The sequence below is a fragment of the Dermacentor variabilis genome, chromosome 1 (genome assembly GCF_050947875.1).
Source record: "Dermacentor variabilis isolate Ectoservices chromosome 1, ASM5094787v1, whole genome shotgun sequence".
Classification (NCBI taxonomy): domain Eukaryota; kingdom Metazoa; phylum Arthropoda; class Arachnida; order Ixodida; family Ixodidae; genus Dermacentor; species Dermacentor variabilis.
Window position 1 is genome coordinate 182,980,244 of NC_134568.1, and position 15,244 is coordinate 182,995,487.

At 47.1% G+C, this 15,244-nt stretch overlaps 1 long non-coding RNA gene across 2 annotated transcripts; it reads right to left on the minus strand.

Annotated features, from left to right (window-relative positions):
- Positions 1 to 3,090: 3,090 nt before the first annotated feature.
- Positions 3,091 to 14,838, minus strand: LOC142588617 (uncharacterized). Of its 2 annotated transcripts, none has more exons than XR_012829739.1 (3): positions 14,046 to 14,838; positions 12,886 to 12,954; positions 3,091 to 3,212 (listed from the first exon to the last, which is right to left on the minus strand). It is a non-coding gene; the product is annotated as an uncharacterized LOC142588617 (long non-coding RNA). The 2 variants fall into 2 exon arrangements; XR_012829738.1 differs by having other exon boundaries at positions 13,699 to 14,838.
- Between the last annotated feature and the right edge of the window lie 406 nt (positions 14,839 to 15,244).

The window sequence follows — 15,244 nt, forward strand, 5'->3', positions numbered from 1 at the left end:
TAGGAGGTGTGGGCCTTGTTGAAAATCCGGATCGACCATTCCACGTTGTTGGGCGACGATTGCAAAACCTCGCTATGTGGCCCGCGACACCGCATTGGAAACACACCGGCAGATGCCTCGAATTGCGATGTTCTTCCATGTAGTCGTGCATGTTGCTGTCGACTGCATAGACAGCAGGTGGGTGACATTCATCATGGCTAGGCATCGGCCGCCGGGAGGCCTGCGTGCGGCGTGGGTGTTGGCCGTAGTCATGACCTTGATAGCTCATGGTCCCTCTCGTTTGTGGGGTAGACCTATACTCCATGGTCGCTGAGTGAACCGTGGGTTGCCATGCGGCCGAAACGGCCGTGTTTCTCATCTCGTGTGGTGAGTACGCGCCAGTGATGCCGGGTGTGCAACGGTACATCTCTTCCTGATGGAGCAACTCTTCGCGAACAATCTGCCGTATAGTGGATGGAAGGTCAACACACGAGCTCGGGTCTACACTCGCCACCGTTGTGACATTAGCCAGGCGACCAAACTTCGGTATTATCCGTCGCATCTTCAACGTCTCAAAGGTCCTGCAGTGGCGAATGACGTCAGACACGGAGTCCAAGCTTTCCTTGCCGATCAAAAAATTGTAGACGTCTTCGGCTATTCCTTTCAACAAATGTCCCACTTTGTCATCTTCAGACATCTGACAGTTGACTATTTTACACAATTTCAGCACTTCTTCGATATAAGTCGTACAGGTCTCGCCGGGAATCTGAGCTCTTTGCGAAAGCGTCTGTTCAGCGCGTTTCTTTTTTGCGCTAGAGTCCCCAAAACACGCTCTGAGCTCCTCGACGAAAAGCTCCCACGAAGTGAGCGTGTCTTCGTGATTCTCATACCAGACGAGCGCTGTGTCGGTAAGGGAAAACACAACATTGGACAACTGTGCGGTCGAGTTCCAACCGTTAGACCGGCTCACCCTTCGGTAGTTCGTGAGCCACTCGTCGACATCTTCTCCGGCTTTTCCTCCGAAAGTGAGTGGCACCCGGTAGTATTGCCACGGAACACCAGGTGTTGGCCTTGAAGCCGCGTCAGATCCTTCGGGAATCTGGCAGGCGTATTCAGGCATGGCAGGTGAGGGTGGCGGAAGTCCGGCAAGTCGACGGCTTCGGCGAAGTTGTAGCAGCGTAGGCTCCGTGATTACGAGGTTTACCCCGCACCGTCCACCAATTTGTTACAAGCACGGGGAAAAGGGGTTTATTTAGGCGTGCGAGGGCAGGAACGGCAGGCTACGAAGAACAGGAATGGCCGCTGCACAGTCTTCGTTCTCCTCTTCCCCTCTCTTCTTGATCCCCGCGTCCCTTTGACGCGCTTGGACGTAACAATATACTAAATTGAAATAGCAACAGCAAAGAAACACTGGCTTCCATCTTCTGCAATGCAGAAGAGAGTGACACTGTACACGGTAATGCAAAGTATGGACCCAACTTGGTCGTAGCATACATGCTCTGTGCTGATGTAACTTTAATTAGAACTGAAGTGTGGCATCCACTACTCGCCTGTGTCATCAAAGGCCATTTCATGTTGCCACACATTCTTTATCTGCTACCTGAAAAGATTACATTACACCATGAAGATGACAAAGCTCACATGCATTAAAGGAAAATTGGTTGGCTATCTTGTCTCCCACACAACTCCGCCAAATACATGCAATTAGTGTAAGTATGCTAGTTCCTTGCACTGTTTCCCATAACATCTTTGTGGAAGGTACTGGGTAACAATATCTCAATCACTTCACAAACTGTGGAGATTATTGTTAATTTTTAAAGCAAACAGCTTTATTTGCCTCTTGACAGCACATGGCATAATTTGTTTAATGTAAAAGGTTGAAGCAATTCATCGGCATGTGCTTCACAATGTGCCTTGCAAAGATTCCTCATTAACAAATATACTGTTTCGAGAGTTTTCATTTCAGTTTGCTGACACAATGACAAGAGACAGGAGGGAAGCTATGAAGCTGCTTGTCTCTCCACACCAAAAGCCAGCACCTATAGACTCTGCTAAAGATGTACTTCTCAAAATCTGGCTACTCCTTGACCAATCCGTGCAAAAATGTTAAATACGTGAGTCAGAAGTTATGTCAATCAGGCTGCTGCCACTCAAAGGGCAAAGCTCCTTGAAACAGCAAAGCCCAAAAAACAAGGAAATAAGAGCATGTGCGAACGTTTCATGCTTTATAATGTAGAATAAAGATTTCACCAACGCCAGGAATGACACGCATTAGTGCCAGCGGGAACATCGTCTTGAGAATGGCTCCTTGATTTGGATTACATATCTCAACTAACAATTCTGCTGTATTGATTTACAGGTTGTATTTATGAAATCAGCAGCAATTCTGCTCGTACAGTTTGAGAAATATGCCAAAATTGATGCATGGTTCTTTCACATAAGAATTTGAAGGACAAATTCTAGGAAGCGTTACAAAGGCAGAAACAGTGTTCGAAGGTGTCAGAATGAGGGCCATGAAATGAGGTCCTTGACTAACCGAACAGTGCCGCTGCTGCAGACATATTAAGCATGAAATGCTTTTAGCTCCTGTTGTCAGCCACCTTCAATGAACCAAAAGCCAGAGCCATTATCCTGGCACTCAAACCAGCTCATCCGGGCAAACAGTCAAGACTGCAATACATATGCTAGTTACTTCCCAAACATGTTAAAAGAATATTGCTTTTGAGTTCTAAATATTTGCTCACAATATCACTCAAGCTGTAACATCTAGTATGCTGAAGTTTTATTTGTCACTTCTAATAGCAACGTTCAGAGGCAGATACAAGGCACTGTACACTTGTCATTTTTTGGCACTGAGACACAGTTGCTTGTGCTCTTTTCAATGCCAGCAGTCCGCGAGGTCCACGGCGCATATGGTGGACCGAGACGAGACTTGCAATGGGGTTCTGTCTTTGACAGGGAACTTGCTTCTATATGGACCAGTGTACAGTTGCGTGATGCGGGGGGGTGGGGTGTGCCATTGCGAATGTGCGCTACACCCATTTCAAGATTGTGGCTAGTAACATCTACAATCAATCTGCTTTGTCGGCAGCCATTTCATGCTTACATCTATTCTCGATTACAGGAGAGCCAGTATTTTTTATTGTCACCAGAACAGCCTGAAAATGCTCATACAAAATTCTCCAAAGAGTGCAAGCGCTTCCGAGCTTTTTTAGTCTGTACATTCCAGCTATCTGAAATGAATCCAAGAAAGTAGTGGATGTTAAGGATATGATCATAGAGCTATGGCATATTACTTCGAGGTAGATGAAGTGGTACACGAAGGTGTCCTGTGTATTCTATTTCAGTGATAACATCATAGTGAACTGTTGGATAGGAGAGATGCCGCGCTAGTGCGGCCAGCATCAAGTGCAATCAAAACGTGGCTTTGCTGTTGTTCAAAGCAGATATTGCATTCACCCTACAGCAGAAAGGAAACGAAGCAACACCTTCAAGAAGGCAGTCCCCAAACAGCAAAAAAAAAAAAAAGGTTGGAGGACACTTAAGCTGCGCCTTTAAGAGTGGAACACGATAGCATTAAAAGATCCCTGGCTGCTTCTCACGCTTCCGGGCAACTGCAGCTTATGCTTCTGTAATGTTTCCCTTGAAATGCTGGTGGCAAACGCTATGCGCGAAGGCGAGCTTTCTGGGGCATGCCACTCCTAAGACATACCTGAAATGGCAGCTGGAAAAGGGGTTTGTGTTTGAGTTTCCGCGCAACAGAATGATGTTTTCTCGCATATTCAAATTACAATCCAACGCTATCATGTCTCAAAGTTGTGTGCAAGCCATACTTTATGAAATTTTGACACATTATACTTTGAAAATTTTAATTAGTTCAGTAACGCCTATATGCCACGTGGAGGGCCTGCACGAATCAGGATGCATGGTTCGGGATAAATTTTCTCATATGGAAAAGGTCGCCAACACCACTGCTGGATTTTCAGCGACACGGGGCCCTGAACGCTATGGCTGTTAATACCATTGTGAATCAGTTCCAGGCCAACAGCACATGTGCCATGCACAAAAAAAAATAAAAGTAGATGCACGTGGGCACTTCCCAAAATTTTTTTACAAGAAAGGCAGAGGAAAAACCTTCGCTGCTAAGGCATCAGATGAGTAATGTGTAAAACATGCAATATAAAGCTTAATTTTACACCCGACAACGATTACATTGTAACGTAGATTGGAGACAAGAGTCTTGCAAGATATACGCTTCTCTTTAATGGCAGGCCAGAACAAGAGCGTGCAGCTTACGCACTTCATCGTCTTTAGTGGCACCGACCTTTGCGTGCGCCGTCCTGCGGTGCGGGAGCCCCACATCTTTGTGTCAATTGCCTCCCATGAGAAGAGCGACCGTCTCGGTTCAAAAAGCTCTTTCAGCTACATAAGAAATGGAGCTCCTCAGGTGCATCTCAGCATTCAGGTATGCGTATAGTAGGGTTTCATGCGCACTACACGAACAACTTCAGCGGGAGGACGACGACGTAGTGAACTGGGCTCAGAACTGCAGGGGACCACTTCGTAGGTCACGTCACTGAGGCGGCGTGTAACCTTGTAGGGACCAAAATACTAGCGGATCAACTTTTCTGAGAGTCCATGGTGGTGGACGGGCGTCCAGACCCACACGCAGCCGCCGGTATTGTAATGGATGTCGCAACGACCCTGGTTGTATCGAAGGGTGGCGGTATGCTGTTGGCTCCGGATACGATGCCGAGCAAGCTGGCGTGCCTCTTCGGCTCTTTGTACGAACTCTTCTACGTGTTCGCTGGTCGGGCTATTATCAGCCATAGGTAGCATGGCGTCAAGTGTTGACCTGACGTGGCGCCTACACAAGTTCGAACAGCGTAAGCTATGTAGTCTCCTGTACAGCAGCGTTATACCCGAAAGTCACATAGGGTAAGATCGCGTCCCACGTCTTGTGCTCTACGTCGACATACGTGGAGAGCATATCAGCCAGTGTTCTGTTCATACGTTCCATTAATCCATTGGTTTGAGGGTGATATGCAGTGTTCTTGCGGTGAGAGCTATGCGTCAGCTGGAGAACATCCTGCATAAGTTCTGCTGTAAATGCTGTAACGCGGTCAGTGATGAGAACAGACGGTGCACCATGTCGTAGGACGATGCGGCGTACAAAGAACTTGGCCACTTCATATAAATTTACTTGCGAAATAGCTTCGGTTTCGGCGTACCGGGTTAAGTAGTCGGTAGCGACGACTATCCATATGTTGCGCGAAGAGGTCACTGGGAATGGCCCAAGTAGATCCATTCCTATTTGTTGGAACGGTGCTTGAGGAAGGTCCACAGGATGGAGAAAGCCAGTCGGTTTAACTGGTGCTTTCTTGCGGCACTGACAATCATGGCAGGTCTTCATGTACCGTTGCACAGAAGAATATGGCCGGGGCCAGTAATATTTCTGTCGTATCCTTGCCTAAAGTCTTGGCGAATCCCAGGTGTCCTGCGCATGGCTCATGATGGCAGGCTCGCAAAATGTTGTGGCGTAGCGCCGACGGCACGACAAGGAGGTACGTATTGGGGCCGCTTCCGCAGTTTTTCCTGTAAAGGACGTTGTTGTGCAAGTAGTATGATGATAAGCCGCACATGAGCAAGCAGGGTAAAACACCTTCAACTCCTTGGAGGTGTTTGATCCACGGCAGCAGCTCAGCGTCAGCGTGCTGGTGCTCAACCATCTTTATGGCGTCGATAACGGCGACAAATGGCAAGTCATGGTCAGGGTCCAATGAAGTCGTAGGGAGTGGTGCACGTGACAAACAGTCGGCGTCACTGTGCTTCCTGCCAGATCGGTAGACAACTGTAATATCATACTCTTATAAGTGAGGGCTCCAATGGGCTAGTTTGCCTGAAGGATCCTTGAGGTTGGCAAGCCAGCACAGGGCGTGGTTGATCGCTCACAGCGTTAAAGGGTCTACCGTACAAGTAGGGTCGGAATTTACCAATTGCCCACACAACCGTTAAGCATTCTTTTTCAGTGGTTGAGTAGTTTTTCTCAGACTTGGTGAGACTGCGGCTTGCATAAGCAACGGGTCGTTCCGCACCAGCTTGCCACTGCACAAGCACCGAGACTCTCATTGCTGGCATCAGTATGGATTTCAGTGTCAGCGTCTTCGTTGAAATGAGCAAGTATCGGGGCCTCTTGCAAACGCTTGCGCATTTCATTGAACGATTGCTGCTGCTCGTCCGCCCAAATGAAAGGCGCATCATCGCATGTAAGCCCTGTTAGAGGCTCAGCAATTCTCGAGAAGCCCTTGACGAAGCGCCCATAATATGCGCACAAACTAAGGAAGCGTTGGACAGCCTTCTTGTCTGTGAGTGGTGAAAACTCAGCGACGGCAGCTAACTTGTCGGGGTCTGGTCGGACGCCTTGAGGACCAACGACATGGCCAAAAAATTTGAGCTCTTGGAATCCGAAGTAGCGTTTTTGAGGCTTGCTGGTGAGGCTGGCAGTATGGATCGCAGGACACCCTCGAGTCATGCGAGATGTTCGTCAAACGTGCTCGAGAACACAACGACATTGTTTAAGTATACGACGCAGGTTTGCCATTTGAGTTCAGCAAGCACGGTATCCATCGTCCGCTGAAAGGTGGCAGGTGCGGAACAGAGACCGAAGGGGAGAATTTTGAACTCATACAGCCTATCAGGTGTCACAAATGCTGTTTTTTCACGATCCTGTTCATCAACTTCGATTAGCCAATATCCTGATTTAAGATCCAACAAAGAAAGAAACTTGGCATGTTGTAGACGATCCGATGCGTCGTCGATGCGTGGCAATGAATAAACATCACGCTTGGTGACACGGTTCAACTTTCTGTAATCTTCACAGAAGCATAGTGTGTTGTCTTTCTTTCTAACACTACAGGGGAGGCCCACGGGCTGGTGGATGGCTGGATCACGTCGTCTTGGAGCATCTCTGTAAGGATGCTGACGGACAGGACATGCAGACTCGTCCGTAATAATGCGGTGTTTTGTGATACACTTGCGCCGCACTTTGGATGACGTTGAAAAACAGTCCACAAATTCATTTGCGAGACTCAGTAGACGGTCTTTCTGATGGTCTGGCAGAGCGGCGTTAACGTGAATCCGTTCTTTTAGGCTGGGGAACCCAGACTGCTGAGACGATGCGGTTTCCAATGTGGCAATGTCAGTAACGTTAGTGATTTCGTGAAGAAATGAGCTCAGTTCGGCCATGTTGTTCCTCGCGGTACATGACGATAATCGTTGCTAAAGTTTGTTAGCAAAACGACTGAACATTTGTTTTGCACCTGAAGAAGCCCTCTGGCTATACAAATGTGGCGCTCAAGAAGCAGGGGCATGTTTGCCTCAGCAATTCCTTCGGCGGCGTCCTCCATGTCGCATTGGACAAGGGTAAGCATGCTGCTCTTGGGTCGCAACGTGATGTGATCGTCAGTTACGCGAAGCACGATGTCACGGTCGTTGTCATTACTGTTCGCTATGGCTTGCGTAGTAGTGAAGCTGACTCTAGACTCTTGCAGGTCGATGATGGACCGTTCGCCTGAAGGAAATCCATGCCGAGTATAAGGTCCTTTGAACATTCAGGAAGATTGACGAAGTCGCCGATGTACGTGAAGCCCCGAATGTTGACTCGTGCCATGCACCGGCCCATTGGAGTTATGAGATGACCTCCTGCAGTACGAATCTGAGTTTCGGTCCATTGCGTCGAAACTTTGTTCAGTATACGCGCGAGATTCTGGCTCATAACAGACGTGTCCGCACCAGTTTCGATTAACGCCATGACCTCGTGGTCATCTGTGGTAACTGGTACGGAACTACACTGCTTTCTTTGCGTCTCAATTACGTCATATCGCGGTCCTTGCAGTGGAGGATCTTCAGCGTTCGCAACATCAGCGACCTCTTCCTCCGTAGGTCGTTGGACTCGGTTTTCCCGGGAGGCTGGGCTGAGTGAGCGACATCTCGTTGCTCTCAGCTTGAATAGGGGGCTGGAAGACCTGTTTCGGGCGGGTGACGATGACCGGGGTTCACGGAATCGTGGGGCAAAGCAAACGAGGTATGCGTCAATCTCCAGGGCGCATTCACCATTGCACGGGCACGGCGCATTCAGTGAAAATTCACGGAGCCCAGCTCATTGGTAGGGACACGCCCTGTAGAGGTGATCGGCTTCACCGCAATGAAAACACAAGGGCCTCCGGTCTGCGGAGCGCCATACGTCGCTCTTGTGGGGTGGGTGTGTTTCAGCCATGAATGGCGTGCAACGAGGCGAGTGTCTTGTTCAACGGCGCGCACACCAAGAAGGTCCAGGACGTCGCTCACATCGCGAAAAATCGGCGACAACGAACTTCGCGCAGCTTCTGTATACGACATGCGAGGTTGTTGCTGCCGTACCTTGTGCTGTGGTGTCTCGCTTCGCTCTGGGACTTGGACTGTCTGCCTGATTTCCTCCCGGACGACCTCAGACAGAGCAGGTCGCTGTACCGATGCTGGAGCCACCTGAAGCTTTTGAAGCTCCTCTCGAACGATAAGCCTAAGGAGCTCCCACAAGGGATTAATATTGTCCAGGGATATAGCGAGAGAATCACGCGATAGGGTCGACACGTCGCGGTTCTGCCTTGTTCGCTGCTGCAGTGCCTTTTCCATCGATACGGCTTCCGCGAGAAACTCTGCAACAATATTTGGTGGGTTGCGTATTAGGGCACCGAATAACTCTTGCTCGACACTGCGTATCAAATTCCTTAGCTTCTTTTCTTCTGGCATGGACGGATCTGCGTGTCGGAAAAGTCGGCACATACCTTTGAGAAACATTGCGACGCTTTCGTTCGGCCTCTGTACTCTCGCCTGCATTGCAGATTCAGCTCGCTCCTTGCGATCGAAGCTGGCGTACGTGCTGATTAGCTGCCGTCGGAATTCGTCCCATGTCGATAGGGCCCTGCCTCACGGTTCTCAAACCAGGTCCGTGCATAGTCCTCAAGGGCAAAGTAGGTGTTGCGTAGTTTGCGCTCTGTAGTCCAGACGTTGAATTCTGCGACACGCTCAAAGTGATCGAGCCAGTCCTCTACATCCTCAAAGGTGTCCCCATGGAAGGACGTGGGGATTCGTGGCTGGTTGAGGACGACCTCGGTCGGGGCGGTCGATGAAGAAGGTGGAACCAATGTATTCATCCTTCTGACTTGATTGCGTAGAGGCTCGTGCTCAGGTGGCAGTCCTTGAAGACGACAGCTTTCCGTACCTGCACGGGAGTCAGCTTGACCGGACTTCGTACTGGGCTTGTAGACGGCGTTCGATCTGCGAGTGGTAGCACGTACCCCACACCTCCACCGAAAAATGTAACGTAGATTGGAGACAGAGTCTTGCAAAATGTATGCTTCTCTTTAATGGTGGGGCAGAACAAGAGCGTGCAGCTTACGCACTTTATTATCTTTCGTGACGCCGACCTTTGCGCGCGCTGTTCTGCAGTGCAGGTGCCCCACACCTTTGTGTCAATATGCACAAATTGCACGCAGAATTGACGTCGACTTGGGGTGAAGGTCGCTTTCCGAGTTCTGCCTGGTGTTGTCTACAGGCAACAAACGCATTGGTGAAGAAGCTTACACAAACATTTTTCGTTGTCCTTCACTGTCTTTAGTCTCTGTGTATTTTCTACATATCCACCAAACCTAAATGTTTTCCTTAGGGTTTTTCATGTTTCATCCCTAACAGTTAGTGCCCATTACAGTGTTGAAGATGTTTGCATGTTTTTTTCTTCTACGCACAGCACTTAAAGAAGAGCCATCCTGTCAGCCACCGAGGTCTACTCCTTTTGCTCAACTACATTTTTTAGCCCAATGATGAGAAAGACTTCTCTAGCGTACCTGAAGGTCATGAAGAAGTAGAACAGGATTGCCGGCTGCGCGAGATATTTGAAGACATACTAATGATTTTTTTTTCAGACAAGATTCAAAACATGTTACAAATTTATTAGCTTTCTTTTACCATTTTTTATAAGGCTATTGAGTAAAACTATCTTCATCCTCAATTACTGACTGAATTCATCTTTGATAGCAGCAACATTCTTGTATCATATAGCGTGTGTTGATGTTGGGCAGTCCTTCCACAATAACAGCCTTTAGGGAGTTTTTATCTATGTGTAGCTGTTCGTTATTCTCCTTCCCAGTAACCCCCACCATACATAGTGGCATGCAGATTGAAGTATTTGGAACTAGGGATACTACATCGAGGTTGATGTGGCTTCAGAAATTTACCACCGGACACTCGCGAGCCATGCAGATGTTGTGGAAGCAAATAAATTATATAGGGTGGTGCCTAATGACATTGTGCCCAAAAAGCTTTACTATGTCACCTGGGGCTGCTTGGCTAAGGCCATAATTGGCTTTTGAGGGTTCTCACTCGTATCACCCCTACCTCCTGGAGGAACTCAACCACTTGAATGGCACCTTGCCACAGGCATCAGTTATTTTTTGTCACAGATGATAATTAGACACGATTGCTTGTCTCACCCTGAAAACAATGTGGTTCGTGACATTTCGAGAAGGTGGTGATCTCCAAGTTACTGTGGTCAGTGTGTAAGGCGACTAGCACAACATAAAGTTCCATCTCGTGCATCAGGCAGAATGCTGCTATTTCCAAATAAATTTGCTAAATAGGTCACAGAGGCGATTGTGAAGCTGAAGTCGAGTGCTTAGACAGATTGAGAATGTTAATGGTTGTGGAGATTCTAAGCCGCATCCTCAAATACTTTGCGCAGCTTGCATGACAATGTTGAAACTGGAACCTGTGTCCTGTGCACTAATATTTCACTGTTTTGTATGGCTGCTTTTATAGAAGACGAAAGCCAAACTTCTCCAGGTTTAAGACTGGTTTTACGACAGCTATGACAGAGCCAACTCCTTGGTGCATGCTTATGGTGACGAAGCCATCAGGAGCACTCCACACTTTTATGGATTACACAAAAACTGAACAAGCAAGCCCTATGAGCCAATTCCTGCAGTAGACCATACCCTTCAGATACTACAAGTCACAGCTTGGTGTATGAAAAATTGATGCCCAAATTCAGGGTTTTGGCAAATCCCTCAAAATTACAGAAAGTTCTTGACCACCTTTACAGCACCGTTCCGTTGGTTTCGATTTAACTGCTCATGCGATTTGGTATCTGGTGTGCCCCAGATCAAACACAATGGTATATGAATGATATTCATCCAGAACTTATATGTGTTGCTTGTCATATGGTAGAGGTTATCAGTTGGTGCTCAACTAAACATGAACACAACGAACTCTGCAGTACATTTGAGGGCACCCACTGTGCAAGAGCTGTCATCCACAAAGAGAAATGTAAGTTTGGCATCACAATAACATCCTACTTGGGGCACATGAACGAAAACAAGCTCAAAGCTGTCACAGACATGCCAAGACCATCCTCCAGAAATACTGCTGCTAATGGGCATGACCACCTATCTAGGTTTATTCGCTCCTAACATGCAAACACTACACCCATTGTCCAGCATGCTGTTTTCAAAGCATGGTTTGTCTGGAACCCACACAGGTTCCAGAATTCTCAAAATGGAAAGAAATACTTTCTTCAGATCCAGCGCTTGGCTGGTGCTCCTCAAAATGAGAGACCAGCTGCTAATCACAGCTGATGCTTTGCGCTGTGGTCTAGTTGCAGTGCTCAGCCAAAAGCAAGACGATGGGCAACGTGTTACTAGATACGCCTCAAGATATTTTGCAGAGACAGAATGCCTGGCTATGCCCAGATATAGAAAGAAGTGCTTTCTTTCTTGCAAGCTCGAGATAAATTCTATAAATGGGGCAACAATCTGTTTCCCAATCTATAAAATGAGCACATGATTGATGCATTATGAGGCATAATGTACATCTTAGGCAAAGACTTTCCCGCAGCTGATACACTGTGAAGTTCTCATGTGAAGGAGAATAACAGGCACCACAAGGGCCTACCAAGATTGAAGGCTATGCATGCTGCCTCTCCCCACCTTCTTTACAACAATTGAAGAAAGAACAAGTGCTAGATTAATGCTGCTGCCAACTTTGCATTTTCACTCGAAAGAGCTGGACAAGGTGTTGCAAACTCTGAAAGAATTCTGGCTTTACAAGGACAATGTAGTCCAAGACATGTTGATATTTTGGCAATAAAACCATCGCGCCCAAGAAGCTACAGGAGCTTACCCACCCAGCACTTCTCACTTGAAGGCCACTTTGAAATCAAAAAATGCCTATCAAGATGACAAAGTGCTGCATCATAAATACATACAAACAGCAAATGTCTTCAAGTCATGTCGTACATGCTAGCACCACAGGGCTAAGAGAAGGGTGACACTCCTGCAATTGGGATTCCGAGAAAAGCTGTTACAGAAGTTCACTATGGACATATTTTCTATTGGAGGGGTGTGGTGGCTCATCGTCACAAAATACTAGTAAGGGTATCCTGAGCTAGTACTGGCTAGTTTGACAGGACCTGTGGTTGCGACTCAATGCCTCTTTGTTATCACAAGGCGTGCAATAGTGTAGTGGTCGTGAACCGCAACAAACTGTAGCTTCCAAAAGGGCGCAGCTCGCTGTTTGCAGAATTCATAAGAATTCCAACAAATGGCGTGCAGTCCACGCTACCAACAGCGCAATGATCTCACAGAAGCCACCATAAACTTATCCAAGAACTCCCTTGAGACGTCAGGTGATGCCTACAAGACACACGATTATAGACTGAGCCTTCTGAAAAATAGCTCCTCGCTAGTGCAAATGCTTACGAGCCAAAGGCTTAGGACTACACTTCCAGCTACTGCAAACAGCTTCTTTCCACAACTCCCGGACCCGAGGAAAATGAAAGTGCATGAGCAAAAGTGCAAGCAGAAACAGAAAACTTACTCTGATGTTGGGCATGGCATACAAGATCTACCCAATTTGTATCCAGACATTAATGTCCGAGTAGTTGACCTGGAAAATGCAGGCACACTTCAGCAGCCAGGAGATAAGCCCAGGTGATAGCGGATAGACACGGACAAAAAGACCATTCATCTCAAACAGGACACAACGAGTGCCGCTGCCTCTGGCTGCATAATCAAGGGTTCGATGAAAGTTCGGCTGGTCAGGCATGGAAAGGAAAAAGAAAACGTGATCTAAGAAATAATAGTCACACGACTATTATTTGCCGAGCATGCGCAGGAACATAGTCACAAGATTGACTGGGACAATGCCACTGTTGTTGCCAAAGAAAAGAACATGTCATCCTGGCGGCTGCTAGAATTGCTAGTCGTTCAATTGACGCCAGCTACGATGAACCGGACACCAGGGACTATGCCTGCCATTTACACATGTTCATTACGTCACATGCTGGCTACATAAGTGACGACGATTTCCTGTCCTACTCAGTGAACAAGGAACCCGTGTGTAGTTCCAAAACGTCGGGTTATACATCAGACTTGGTCAGTGACCGTGAACCCCCCTTCATGCCTCTGGCTAGGGGAGACGAACACAAGCAGCCACACGACTGTACCGAAGAGGTTCCGTTTTGTAGAGATCCTGGGCATCAACACCATAGAAGTGGACAATGCATAACACCAGCTAAGCAGTAAGCAACATGACCCTTTTTATACAGGGAAGGATGTGCTACAAAGATGCTTGTACTACTGTAACGCTAATGTGCATGCTTGTAGAAAATGATCACAATAAAAAACTCACCTCTTGCCTTGTGCTCAATGTTGAGGCTACCATTCTGAATCACAATTACTTTATCCCACCTAGCTAACAGTTTGTCAAATCTCAACGAGGTTTTAATAAGACTCTTGTCTCAACTACCCGAAATGCCAGTCTGTGTAGTAGTGTTACACAGTGTTGGGTTCAAATCTGCCATAATCATGAATCCGAATGAACTTGCCCACATTTCAGTTATTCTGCAAAAGTATTTGGGATCACTTCGTTGCTTCTATATGCACTGCGGCAATCACAGCTGTGAAACACATTTAGGTCGTACTGAAGATGTCAAAGACCATGTAACATATGTGCTGAAAGGAGCAATGACAACTTACGACATTGACAGATGCCATTCAGATGAGTGTTGCTGTGCCAGTCGAAATTGCTGCTTTGACAATGGCTAAACTTGAGACAGAATACCATGAGGCAAAGTGAAAAGAGAACAAAGGTGCATTTTTCAGCTACATCACCTCATTGCTCCAATGCCCATGCATTTGATAATTCATTCATACAATGCGACGGCCTAGGCAAAGCCACGTTTGGATGAACCAATGTCTGCTTTTAAACATCACAAAATTCCACTTTTTCACGCACTAACGAACAATTGGCAGGTTTGAGGATTTACGAGTGTCAAGAAATAGTGAATATGTCATTCATGTGTTTACACTTTGTCTCATTATCTTCGTATGATCAAGTGTATGCTTGAAAGCGCAGACACTACACTGCTGGCCTGCTAGCTAAACGCACTTTCAAGTGGCAGCTGGTGATAGAAATCTTCGAGCATTTGTCTATAAAAACGCTCGCGTAGATTTCGCGGTATGCTCATGCGCTTTCAGTGCAACGCACTGCGTGACACCTGCCTGTCAGGCCGAGCAGGAGAGCGCCAAGGGACGAAACACCAAATTGTTCATTTGGCACTGTAAATACGTATGTCTCTATTATAGTGTGCCTGTATATACACTTCGACGACGGCAATGATGCCACCGCTTGCAAAGTCGGCCAATTTAAAGAATGTGTCACAGCGTTCGCTTTCCATGTGTACAATCTAACACGGCGAGTCTCTTTTTTCATGCGGAAGCAGCCTTCTGGATCTAAAAACATTGATATCGCGAGCGCAACAGAACAAACGGGCGGTAGTGAGCATGAGGTTAAAATCGTAGTCCGCAAAATATGGGCTATAAATAACGGCTCAAACGCGTTACAGATGGGTGTCAATTTAAGGCGTGCAGTGCATTTAAAGCGTACTTTTAGCGAGAACTTCAGGCGGCGTGAAAAATGATGCCTAAGCATGCATAAATAACAAAAAAATTATGTACGTCCCAGATGAGTTGAAAGTGGTCGCGAACAGCTACCTTACCTGTCTATGTGAATGACAGGTACAGCCTCTGAGCTTCTATACGATTCATATTCGGTATTCTATTGGGTACAAGAAAGAGTTATTACGAGGAAATATAAGGAACAGCTGGGGATAACCAAAAAAGCTGAGATGTACCATTGAAGCTCCCATGCTACGCTCACATCCAATTGACAGGAA